Here is a 14,283-nt window from a genome sequence, read left to right on the forward strand (position 1 = left end):
CACACGAGCTGTGAAATAGGTCTGCTCACATGAGCTGTGGGTTGGAATGTTAGCTTTACGATGCTGCCCACACGAGCTATAGAGAATCCGTAACAAATACAAGACCTCAACCAACACCCGAAACATAAAATCCCTAATAACATGTACCTAAGAATTCTTAAAGTTCAAATAAGATTACTTATCTGTCAATTACTCAAAGCATCAATATACATGCATTGTCAAAGTCAGTTTATAACAAAAACAATATAATCGATAATCAATCAAACTATCATTAATAAGATTGTAATTTATACAAACTTACCTCGACAACTATGGTTGCAATAACCAAATTGCAGTCTAGTCTAAAGCTTTAGCTTTTCCCCGATTTAAGTCCGGTTATTGTTTATCTTGATCATGCAAGAAGAAAACTCAAAACCGAAGCTTATTCCTTCCCCAATAATGGCTATTTGATTTTTAGGTGAAGAAAGAAACAAATATGATAAATTTCTTTCATCTCTTATTTACTTTATTATTATTTTATTTACTAATTTACCTTTTTTACCCTTATAATAATTGAAATTTTTCAACTAACTCATGTCCAGAACTATCCACTAACTTAATTATGGTATAATTACCATCTAAGTTCATTAGCTTTCCTTTCCATAGCCATTTAGCCCTTTTAACTAATAGAAACTCACTTTTGCCACATTTATGATTTAGTCCTTTTTACCTAATTAACCATTTAAACTTCAACATTTCTTAACAAAAATTTAATACTACCTTAAATTAACCTTATAAATATTAAATAAATGTAAAAAAAAAAACTCACTTGTCAGATTCATGGTCTTCAAACTACTGTTTCCGACATCACTGAAAACGGGCTGTTACATTATGTGACGTAATTTAAAATGAAAATTTTAAGAAAAATGAATATTGTGAAAAGGATGTTTTAAAAAATATTAGTTTTGAGGTTTTCAAAGCTTTTATAGAAACTTTAACATTCACACACACACACACACACACACACACACACACACTCTCTCTCTCTCTCTCCCTCTCTCTCTCTCTCTCTCTCTCTCTCTCTCTCTCTCTCTCTCTCTCTCTCTCTCTCTCTCTCTCTCTCTCTCTCTCCCTCTCTCCCTCCTCTCTCTCCCTCTCTCTCTCTCTCTCCCTCCCTCTCCCTCCCTCACTCCCTCCTTCATTCTCCCTCCTCTCTCTCCCTCTCCCTCTCCCTCTCTGCCTCTCTTTCTCTCTCCCTCCCTCTCTCCCCCTCCCTCTCATTATCCCTCCTCTCTCTCTCTCCCTCCCTCCCTCTCCTCTCTCTCCTCTCTCTCTCTCTCTCTCTCTCTCTCTCTCTCTCTCTCTCTCTCTCTCTCTCTCTCTCTCTCTCTCTCTCTCTCTCCCTCCCTCTCCCCTCCCTCTCCCTCTCCCTCTCTCTCTCTCTCTCTCTCTCTCCTCCCCTCCTCTCTCTCTCCCTCTCTCTCTCTCTCCCTCCCTCCCTCTCTCTCTCCTCTCTCTCTCTCTCTCTCTCTCTCTCTCTCTCTCTCTCTCTCCCTCCCTCTCTCTCTCTCTCTCTCTCCCTCCCTCCCTCTCTCCCTCTCTCATTCTCCCTCACTCACACACACACTATCTCTCTCTCATTCTCCTCTCTCTCACACACTCTCTCTCCCTCCCCCCTCTCTCTCTCTCCCCCCCTCCCTCCCTCTCTCTCTCTCTCTCTCCCTCCCTCCCTCCCTCTCACTCTCCCTCACTCTCCCTCTCTCACTCTCCCTCACTTTCCCTCTCTCTCTCTCTCACTCTCTCCCCCTCTCCCTCTCTCCCCATTCTTCCCTCATCTATCTCTCCCTCTCTCCCTCCCTCTCTCTCCCTCTCTCCCTCCCTCCCTCCTTCCCTCTCTCTCTCTGTCTCTGTCTCTCTGTAGCACCCCAAACCCGGCCCAGACGTTATGACCAGATCCGACATGCCACGAAGCGTTCAAAACATTTTATATTGTTGATCCAGAAAAACTTACTTAGTGTTTTAAAAGATAATTTCATTATAGGTTAAAGTGAATGGAAGTCATGCACCGGGTAGGAAACCAGGAAAAGAGGTGGTGAGTCCATCGAGTCGCTTAAGTACCAAGCTCCTTCGGATCCAATCCTAGACATGCATACCGCCATTGCCACACCTTAACGTCATGGATATTTCTAGGAAACCGATTTGATTAAGTCATTTTAGGAAAAGTGATTAATTTTGGAAAATACTTTCATTTGGAAGCTTTGCTTGTTGTCGTGTTATTTTGAAATCAATTGTTGTTTTTGAAAACGCGCCTAAAGCTATCCAATTTCAACAGTTAAAATAAGTAATACCTATCTTAGTAATACATATTAAAACCATCAAAAATAATTAAGCGGTCTTATTACATTTAAAACCCAAAACTTCAAACGTAAATAAAAGGATGTCCATTCACCGAAGAAAATCAAACTTTTAGAGCGGGTGGCCACTCCGAATTCCCTCACAGCTCCAAGCCCACTATGGTTGGGGATTTCCTGTGTGGATGAAAATAAAAAGGTTGAGTTTGGGGAAACTCAGTGTGTAAGGAAAAACCCATTCAAAGCCCAGGTCAGCTCAAGCCTATTGGGCCTAAGCCCATTCAGGTAACAATGGTACTGGACCAGAGCCCTTTTCAGATTACAATAAACTGGGCCTTAGCCCCTTATTCAGATAATAGTATAGCCCATAGGCTCATTTCAAAATACATGCAACATCAATAACATATGCAAGCCCATTTGGGGAGACTACTCAACCCACCAACCACTACACTCCACCCGTACCAGCCCTACACTCCACGTGGGGAATAGCTCAACCCACCCAGCCCAACACTCCACAGTTGCAGCCTTGCTACTCAGTTAATAGTAAATTGAGGCAAAGCCTCCAGTACGTGGACAAGTCACTTTCAGTACTTCTTCCGTCAATATCCTAATCCCATGCATCAGATAATAACAACATGGTATGCAGTAAATAACAACGATCAAACATGCATTTAGGTCAATTTAACCCTAAGGGTATTTGGTAATTTATCTACTAGGGTAAAGCGTAAATTTTCCACTTTTAAAGGTATTTCAGTAATTTATCTATTTTAGGGTTTTTCATGCATATTCCTACTTTTCACGTACTAACAGAATCACGCATCGAGGGTTCTTACGAATTGGGCCGTTGGCCCATCATTCCAATTTTGGCCCATTAAGCCCAAAAATATCGAGGCACGTAAATCATGCACTTTGCGGTCCAAATTTTGCAGCTTACCAAAAACATTAATCGATTTACCTCACGAGCATTCGCACACTCATAAATCTACAAAATACGGTTTTCGGCATTTCGCTTTTCAACTTTTCTTGATCTAGACTAAGAAAGAGGGTGTTAGTTACACACATTTGCGACGATATCTTGTGAGATCCACACACGAACTGCCTACAATTGGATTACTAACACATTAATCTAACTATTCAAATACGAACTATGTATTAACCCCTTACAATATTCGGCTAACCACACCTACCGATCATAGTAAGCTTATAAGAAATCAATAAGCAACTCATTAACAATTTTTTGTCAATGTTTACCACATAATCATAATTTCACTGCAAGTTGTCTTCCTGAGCAACAGTCACTAAATCATTTATAACTGGAGCTACGAAACTCCAAATCAAGTGCCGTTAATTTTCCCTGAAAATAGACTCATATATATTTTATCCATAAAATTTTCAGAATTTTTGGTTTAGCCAATCAATACCATATTTTTCTCAAAGTTTCCCATGTTTCACTGTTTGACTAATCTGACCACTCTTCATTACAAATCAAATTTCTCATTGTACAGAATTCAAAATATGTTCTTGTTTATTTCATTTGAAACTAGACTCAATAAGCTTTAATTGCATAATTTATTCAGCTTCTAATTCATCTCCCACAATTTATGGTGATTTTCCAAAGTCACGTTACTGCTGCTGTCCCAAGCAGATTTATTACCAAATCACTCTTTCACACCTAACTTGCATGCTTGTTATTTAAACATGTATATCACCAATCAATCATCACATATCTATGATTTTACTTAAGTATAATCTCCATTTCATCATTTTAAAGCACAACATGTTAGCCGATTTTTCCTCTTAGCATCCAAGGCACATGCATGCTCATTTGTGTGGCTCAACTTCACCTATCTTCCATTTTTCATCAAAAGAACATGAAACAACAACCATTTCCTTCATTTTAATTCATGACTAAATGCTCACAACACAACTAAAAACCAAAATATGCTTCAAGAGTTAAGGTAGAATCAAGAAGAACTCATGAACATCAAGATAGAAGCAAACTACCATGAACTTACCTTCAATTTTCTTCCCCAAGCGACCGAACATTCAAGAGCTTTCTCCTCTCCTTTCTCTTCTCTAACTTTCGGCTATGATGAACAAAGATGGACAAAACTTTGTTCTTTTCACCCCTTTTTCTTTTAATAAAATTTCATATTTCATCCATTTAATTCTTTAATACAAAAGACATGAAATGCCCATCATGGAACATTTAACTAAACCATTATCATAGAACATTTACCTAACCCATTATCATGGAATATTTACCTAATCCATTATCATGGAACATTTACCTAACCCATTATCAATTTGTATCAATTTGTACCATAAATTATGGATATCAAGTGCACATTTTGTCTACAACAACATGATGGGTGGCCACTTCATGTAAAATGGGAGGTTTGTCATGCAAATCCTCCTATTTTGCACTCCTATTTATTTGGCCACTTCAATTTAGCCTATAGCATTTTCAATCATTTTCACATAGGTCCTATTTCATAATTTCACCCTTTTTTTCTTATGGAACAAAAATTAACTAAAATTGTTGGGTTCTATCTTAAGCTTGGGCCTTCTAGAGGCCCACTAACATAATTAAACCTATGCCAACATTCACAGAATTCCCAAAAATTGGGGCGTTACACTCTCTGTCTCTCTCTCTCTCTCTCCCTCTCCCTCCCTCCCTCTCCCTCTCCCTCTCCCTCTCTCTAGCTCTCCCTCTCTCCCCCTCTCTCCCTCTCTCTCTCCCTTCCTCCCCCCTCCCTCTCTTTCTCTCACTCTCCCTCTCCCTCCCTCCCTCTCTCCCTCTCTCTCTTTCTCTCTCCCCCCTCTCTATCTCTCTCTCTCCAGTTTTACTTTATTTCTTGTTTTTACTTTTAAAAGTTATGCAATATCGTTTTATTTTTCTTTAATTTTTTATTTTAAATTTAGCTAGTGTCATTTAACGATTTTAATAACGAAATGACCTAATTAATATTGATAGTTTGGGAAAGTAATTAGACTGTTTTGAAGTTCGAATACCAATTTAGAATGAAAGTCATAGTTTGAGGATGTTTGGTGCAATTAGCTCAAATTATAATGTCTTAGCTTCAAATGACATCATATTTTTATTGTTTATATAAAAAATAAAAATACCCTTAAAATAATATAATTTACTTTGTAAAATAATAATAATTTACTCATACCCAACTAAGTTGGTATCCAGCTTCCAATTGACTCATAACACCAACTTATTTAATGGCTTAATATATAGTATCTATCTATATATTTTAACGTTTTGCTAAATTGGTGTCACCCACTACTAAATCCCGATTCAATCGAAAAATTACAAAGACCCTTTTATATTTATATATTTAAGTGTTTTACTGAGAGTATAACCTACTAATTAGATCTTAACTCAATTATAAAATTACCAAAAACCTTTTATTCTTATAAAGTATGTTTTTTTATATTTTATATAAAAAATAAATGTGCAAGATGGGATATGACTTGAAACTTTATTGCATTTATAAATGCAATTTTACCATGTCATATTTTATTTTTATTTTACTAACATCATGTCATAAATATAAAAATTAATTTCTAGTATAAAACTGGTACTGATATGGCTTGTGCCATCAAAATGAATTAAAATTGTAAAGTTGACTAAATTGAGGTTTGAAAGATTGGCGGTTTGTATGACTCCAAAAGTCAAGACGCAACAATGTTACTATATGAAAAGGAGACGGAAATTGTAGGGTGCTACTATACATCTAAATTGACATTTTTATTATGGAAAATAAAATTGATAGCATGTGTGGAAATTAAACTGTGCATTCAATTCAACCTTAGCGAAGACTTCAAGATATGATGTTATTTTCCAAGATGTGGAACCTTAGTCCACTTCAATTTTGGACATCAATTTTACAATTTCAGACGACATTTTCCAATTCATTGAATCTATATTTCAATTTTGGACTGGACCCAACTATTCTTCGTCTTTATCATTCAGGTTGAATATTCAACTTTTAATTCCAGTGACAGTCTCAAATAAAGCCAAAAGGAAAAACTCACTATAAGGGATGGATTTGTTAATAAATGAAAAAGAAGGGATAAATTTCGCAATGCAGAGCGGTACAGTGGCAGGTGTCTACCGCTGTGGTATTTGCGTTCCCAATATGATAAATTTGAGAATTTGTGGGGTGAACCCACAGCATCAACAAAAAAAAAATCTTTAAATAATCCAACGGCTATCCCCAGTTTTGGGTGGGGGCCTTTCTCGCGATTTTTGTTTCCAACCATTCCGAATATACAAGGACTCCCATCTCTTATTTCTTTTTCCTTAATGTTAAAAAATAATTATTTATTTGGGTAGTCCCTTCATCTTACAAAAACCAAAATTAGATGTCAATTATACTTTGGATTTCTTTAATTCATCATCGGTAATATTTATTAATTAGTTTATTTTATTTGAAATTTTTTTAATGCATCCCCAACAACTTTGTTTCTCCATTTACCTAATTGAAGTTAATATGTTTAAACTGAAAAAGCGTAATTTATGATTTGCATATCCCAATCTTTTTTGAAGGATAAAAGCATTTCACTAAAACATCAAAGACTACATTACAAAGAGGTCTAAAGCTCAAAATTAATTCAACAGCTTTAATAAGCCCAGCCCAAGGTCTCAATCACTCCAGCCATTGCCGTTGCCTGAAGCAAAGGAGGAAAGAGTGTGATCGGAGATGTGAGCGGCGCCAAGCCGCCAACCCGTCAGCCCAGCGTCCGCTCACGGGAAAACCAAAACCGCAAAACAGAGAAAAGTTCAGAAAGCATAGGGAAAAATGTTCAACGATTTTTATTATTATTATTGCATATCCCAATTTTAGTATAACTTCTAAAATTTGTTTAACATTATTTGTTTCACGGCCTTAGAAAAGTATATGTCTACATTACCCTCGAGATTGATTTGGAGTTGCTTTAATGGAGTGATATCTTTTTTGAGTGGAGGTATATGTTTAAATTTTTATATATCTTTAAAAGATTGAAATTATTAAAAATAACTAACAAAAAGCGACGCAGAGATTGATGCATCCAACATTCACGAAGGTGCTAGTGATTTTTAAAATTATATATCTATAGTGGAGTGAGGCAGATGAAGGAGCATCATGTGCCAACTGAGGAACATAAATGAATTTGACAACATCCACCTCGTCCCGTTCCATTATCATCCCTAGTGTAGATACAACTATAGAGCTAGACATTATTTCTTAGCATTGATCCACCATACAGGTCACCAAATTGTCGCTTGGAGTTTACTAGCCAAACTTCTTCAAAAAAAAAAATATTGATTACCTAGTGACTTAAATGAACATTTTTAAATAGTTTAGTAAACATTTTGTAACTTTTTTAAGTTGAGGGACCAAAACATAAACTTACCAAATAATTTAGTGACCTTAGGTGTAGTTTGCCCTAAAAAAACCATGCTTGTTATGTCACCTACCACACTTCCTTACATTGTTTCTTAGTGTATGGCCGTACATACATATAGGAACCTCTTCACTATTGGAGTTTAAAACTTAATTTAGAATACCAAAGTTCAAAATCTTATAATTGGTAAGAAGTGATTTACAAATCAAATAATATTGTTAATATGGTTCTAACAATTCAAAACATCCAAGATTATAAATGCATCCTAATCAAAAATTTTCATCAAAGAATACATATATATCAATACTAACAATTGCCAAACTCAAATTAAATCAATCATTTTCTCAAAGCATGCAAAAAAAGAAATGGTTCTGGATTCTCAAATCACGTTCGTTCATGCTAAGTTCTCAAAAAACGAACAAAAGTTTTGAAAAAAAAAGTGATCATAAAGTCACAAAACTAACTAAAACTCATGTAAACACTAAAAAAACTACACCCCTTTATATACACTCGTGAAGCAAGAATTACCCCAAATTGTTTAAACAAAAGATAAATAAAAGGTGTACTTCCCTAATTTTTAACTAGTAAACATATAATCGAAGTCACCTTTATCATTGTTTCTTGAAGCTAAAAGTTGTAGTACCTCCAATTATGGAGGTTTGAAAAAAAACATGTAAACAAACACAATTAAACAAAAAAAAAACAAACTAAATATGCTACAAAGAAATCTACACTACTAAAGAAATAATCAATAGATTACAAAAGATAAACTAATTGTTGTTGTTGTTGTTGTTGTTAAAGTTGGTCTCATTAGCCTTGGGGTTAATCTTCTCTCCCATCACCAACACCACCTGGTTAAAGCAATGTCGAAGTCTAATTTTTGAGTGCCAATGTAATGATTAAAACTAACCCTACAACTTTAAAAATCCAACTAAAATGTGTAATCATGTAGTCTATCGTCTTGTCCTTTATGACCATTTCTTTCGTTCCTCTTGGTCAACTTCTTAAAGGCCATTTGTTCTTACAAATCTTTTATTGCAAATGCACCATTAGTTACAACTTGTAAAGCAATGTTCTTTTCATCTCTACTTTTTATCTTTCGTGTCTCATTAAGGTTCATCTCAAAGGTTTGCAATGAACTTATGAGTTCATCAATCTTTATACTATTGATGTCCTTTGGTTCATCAATAGCAGTCACTTTTATCATTAATTTCCCAAGCAAGTATTGTAGCACATTTCTCACAAGTTTTGAATGAGTATTCCTCTCTTAATGCAAAAGCCTGAACTGAAATATCACAAATCTTTACATAAAATTCTATCAGAGTTTCATTCTCTTACATCCTTAAAGTCTTAAACTTGTAGTCAATATCTGAAGTCTAGATTGCTTCGTAGTGTTGGCCCCTTGTAAGCAGTTTCAAGGATTGTCCAGGCTTCTTTAGCTATGGTGCATTTAGAAATTCATCTGGACTCCTAAAAGCCTACTACACTAAAGATTGCATTAAGAGCCTTTGAATTGCTACTAGCCAACTTTTCTTTCTCTCCCATCCAAGTAGCCTTAGCTTGGGGAGTCTTTACACCTAATACATTAGTAGTTGGTGGTTCTTAATCTGTCAAAATTGAGCGCCAAGCTTTTTCATTCATAGACTATATAAAAGCTCTCATCCTTGCCCTCTAGTAGGCATAGTTTATTCCATCTAACATAGGGGCCTCATATTTGATGCTCTTTCTATCTTGATTGCAAATTAATCTGATACCAATTCTAAAATTCATTGATTTTTGTCTATCATATATTCATTTAATTGTAACTGGATGAAATAACTACTGGTAATAAAATTGAGATAGACAATAGAAATTATTTACGCAACCTGAAATCTCCTATGTCTTTGGGACCTTATCCAAAAAGTAATACACTATGTAATTAACAAGTACAAATTGTGATTTAAGTTCAAGCCACCAAGTTGCAACCTTATTCTTATACTTCAAACTGGATCACTCTCCACTAAGACTTTCCCTTAAAAGTGTAGATGTAAGATATTGAAAATAACCCAATTCACTTACAATTTTGCACTAAAATTGCAGTTCCTAATTGAGCAAATAAATTACTATCTCTCTTTTATATTTTACCTAAACAAGCAATCCAATATATAAGCATAAAAGGCTGGTTAAAATACAATCAATATCAATCTCAATCTCTAATTCTACTAAAATAATCACTTAAAAGGTTTTAATAATAAGTATATTCTACAAAGATTTGTCATCAAACTCTTTGAATATCAAATCTTTTATTTAAGAGAACTTCAGTTGTAGTGAAAGATTGAATCAAATCCTTCCTTGATTTGATTCTTTCACATTAAGTCATGGATAAGTTGTTAAATGTCTTCAAAACCAGCAATTAAAGACGTAAACAATTTTAATCAAAACATGCCAATTAAAAATGGCAAGTTATAATATCCTATCAAATATTTCTTAAGTTACAATTGACATTGCAACCAACAGTTATAACTAGCAATAACAAACAACCTCGTTTTCTACTATAATTTAAGAAAGCAAAACATAGTGTTTGGTACTTTCCTATGTTATGAATCCAATAGAATGTGATTCCTTAGAATGTGATTGCTAGGAATGTGCTTATTGGGGAAGTTACTTTATAATGTTTGGTACTCATTGGAAAGTATTGATCAAAATCCTAGGAAAGTTACATTATCATGCTCGGTTCATTAAGTACTTTCCTAAAAATGTAATGATAATTTACGAATTTACCCTTTAATAAAAGATAATATTCATGTATTTAATTTTTGTAATAAACTTTATTTTAACAAATATTTGGATTAAATGTTTAATAATAAATTTTAGTTGACATATTGTAGCACCCCAAACTCGGCCCAGAAGTTATGGCCAGATCCGGCATGCCACATCAAAAATGTAAAAAAAATTCCATTATCAGTCCAGAAAATCATACTTGATGTTCAAAAGATTAATTCATTAAGGGTTAAAGTGAATGGAAGCTGTGCACCAGGTAGGAAACCGGAAAAGAGGTGGTGAGTCCATCGGATTGCTATACCAAGCTCCTTCGGATCCAATCCTAGACATGCATACCGCCATTGCCACACCTTAACGTCATGGATATTTCTAGGAAAACCGATTTGATTAAGTCATTTTAGGAAAAGTGATTAATTTTGGAAAAATACTTTCATTGCGGAAGCTTTGCTTGTTGTCGTGTTATTTTGAAATCAACTGTTGTTTTTGAAAACGCGCCCTAAAGCTATCTAGTTTCAACAGTTAAATATAAGTATTACCTATCTTAGTAATACATATTAAAACCATCAAAAATAAATAAGCGGCCTTATTACATTTAAAAGCCCAAAACCTCAAACGTAATTAAAAGGATGTCCATTCACGGAAGAAAATCAAACTTTCAGAGCGGGTGGCCACTCAAATTCCTCACAACTCCAAGCCCACTATGGTTGGGGATTTCTGCGTGGATGAAAATAAAAGGGTGAGTTTAGGAAACTCGGTGTGTAAGGAAAACCCATTCAAAGTCCAAGTCAGCTCAAGCCCATTGGGCCTAAGCCCATTCAGTAACAATGGTCTTGGGCGAGCCCTTTTGATTACAATAAATTGGGCCTTAGCCCTTATTCAGATAACAAGTATGGCCTATAGGCCCATTTCAAAATGCATGCAACATCGGTAAACATATGCAAGCCCATTTGGGAGACTACTCAACCCACCAACCACTACACTCCACCCGTACCAGCCATACACTCCATGTGGGATAGCTCAACCCACCCAACACTCCATGATTGCGGCCTTGCTTTGCTCGATTAACGATAAATTGAGGCAAAGCCTCCAAGATCGTGGACAAGCCACTTTCGATTACTTCCTCCGTCAATATCCCAATCCCATGCATCGATAATAACAACATGGCATGCAGTAAATAACAACAATCAAACATGCATTTAGGTCAATTTAACCCTAGGGGTATTTGGTAATTTATCTACTAGGGTAAAGCGTAAATTTTCCACTTTTAAAGGTATTTCATTAATTTATCTATTTTAGGGTTTTTCATGCATATTCCTACTTTTCACGTACTAACAGAATCACGCATCGAGGGTTCTTACGAATTGGGCAGATTGGCCCATCATTCCAATTTTGGCCCATTAAGCCCAAAAATATCGAGGGCATAGAAATCATGCACTTTGCGTCCAAACATTGCAGCTTACCAAAAACATTAATCGATTTACCTCAAGAGCATTCGTACACTCGCAAATCTACAAAATACCAGTTTTCGGCATTTCGGCTTTTCGGCTTTTGCCGATCTAGACTAAGAAAGAGGGTGTTAGTTACACACCTGTTTCCGACGATATGCTGACGAGATCCACACACGAACTGCCTACAATTGGATTACTAACACGTTAATCTAACTATTCAAATACGAACTACGTATTAACCCCTTACAATATTCAGTCAACCACACTTACATATCATAGTAAGCTTATAAGAAATCAATAAGCAACTCATTAACAAATTTTTGTCAATGTTTACCACATAATCATAATTTCACTGCAAGCTGTCTTCTTCAGCAACAGTCACTAAATCATTTATAACTGGAGCTACGAAACTCAAAATCAAGTTCCGTTAATTTTCCTTGAAAATAGACTCATATATCTTCTATCCATAAAATTTTCATAATTTTTGGTTTGGCCAATCAATACCAGATTTTTCTCAAAGTTTCGCATGTTTCACTATTTGACTAATCTGACCACTCTTCATTACGAATCAAATTTCTCATTGTACAGAATTCAAAATATGTTCTTGTTTATTTCATTTAAAACTAGACTCAACAAGCTTTAATTTCATAATTTATTAAGCTTCTAATTCATCTCCCACAATTTATGGTGATTTTCCAAAGTCACGTTACTGCTGCTGTCCCAAGCAGATTTATTACCAAATCACTCTTTCATACACCTATCTTGCATGCATGTTATTTAAACATGTATATCACCAATCAATCATCACATATCTATGATTTTACTTAAGCATAATCTCCATTTCATCATTTTAAAGCACAACATGTTAGCCGATTTTTCCCTTTAGCATCTAAGGCACATGCATGTTCATTTGTTTGGCTCAACTTCACCTATCTTCCATTTTTCATCAAAAGAACATGAAACAACAACCATTTCCTTCATTTTAATTCATGACTAAATGCTCACAACACAACTAAAAATCAAAATATACTTCAAGAGTTAAGGTAGAATCAAGAAGAACTCACGAACCTCAAAATAGAAGCAAGGTACCAAGAACTTACCTTCAATTTTCCTCCTCCTAATGACCAAATACTCAAGAGTTTTCTCCTCTCCTTTCTCTTCTCTAACTTTCAACTATCATGAACAAAGATGGACAAAACTTTGTTCTTTTCACCCCTTTTTCTTTTAATAAAACTTCATATTTCATCCATTTAATTCTTTAATACAAAAGACATGATATTCTTATCATGAAACATTTACCTAACCCATTATCATGAAACATTTACCTAACCCATTATCATGGAACATTTACCTAACCTATTATCATGGAACATTTACCTAACCTATTATCAATTTGTATCAATTTGTACCATAAATTATGGATATCAAGTGTACATTTTGTCTACAACAACATGATGGTTAGCCACTTCATGTAAAATGGGAGGTTTGTCATGCAAATCCTCCTATTTTGCACTCCTATTTATTTGGCCATTTCAATTTAGCCTATAGCATTTTCAAACATTTTCACGTAGGTCCTATTTCATAATTTCACCCCTTTTTTTCTTATGGAACAAAAATTAACTAAAATTGTCGGGTTCTATCTTAAGCTTAGGCTTTCTAGAGGCCCACTAACATAATTAAACCTATACCAACATTCACAGGATTCCCGAAAATTGGGGCGTTACACATATTTTTTAATTTATTATCTTGATTGAAAGCAAAATTGTTTCAATTTTGTCCTACATATATTTTCTAAATATAATCTGCACTTATAAAATCAGTTAAATATAAAACATGTTTTGAAATAAATTAAAAAAAAATTATGCATACATAATACTTTCGAAGAATCTGTTGAAGTAATAGAGAAAATCAAGTAGTAGGACAAAAGAAGAAAGCAATAGCTTCTTGTTTTTATGTTTATTACTGAATTAATACGCTAAACCAATATAAAATAGGGTTAATTTATCTTAATATTTTTTAACTTTTCAATGTACATGAGAAAGTTACTTTCTCACCTCTTATCATGGGAATTACATTGCCAAGGAAAATAAATAAAATTTGATATACCAAAAGTTAGAAATACTTCCCAACGGATTAAATTTCCCAAAAAATGACTACTTTCCATCAAATGCGAATCTAGAAATTTTTTCAGGGGGCTGAAGTTGAATTATAAATTTTTTAGATGTCAAAATATAAACTTTATCATTTATTAATTTATGATTTCATTATTTTTGAAGGACTAAATAATTTTATTTTTATTTTTTAGAAAGTTAAAGTATAATTTTATCATATATATTAATTTACAA

The 14,283-nt window shown here is 34.6% G+C and overlaps 1 long non-coding RNA gene across 1 annotated transcript; it reads right to left on the bottom strand.

Annotated features, from left to right (window-relative positions):
* Positions 1 to 2,429: 2,429 nt before the first annotated feature.
* LOC128280507 (uncharacterized) lies at positions 2,430 to 13,184 on the bottom strand. The gene is made up of 3 exons (XR_008270596.1): positions 13,039 to 13,184; positions 12,079 to 12,120; positions 2,430 to 2,507 (listed from the first exon to the last, which is right to left on the bottom strand). It is a non-coding gene; the product is annotated as an uncharacterized LOC128280507 (long non-coding RNA).
* Between the last annotated feature and the right edge of the window lie 1,099 nt (positions 13,185 to 14,283).

This window comes from Gossypium arboreum, chromosome 9 (genome assembly GCF_025698485.1).
Source record: "Gossypium arboreum isolate Shixiya-1 chromosome 9, ASM2569848v2, whole genome shotgun sequence".
Lineage (NCBI taxonomy): Eukaryota > Viridiplantae > Streptophyta > Magnoliopsida > Malvales > Malvaceae > Gossypium > Gossypium arboreum.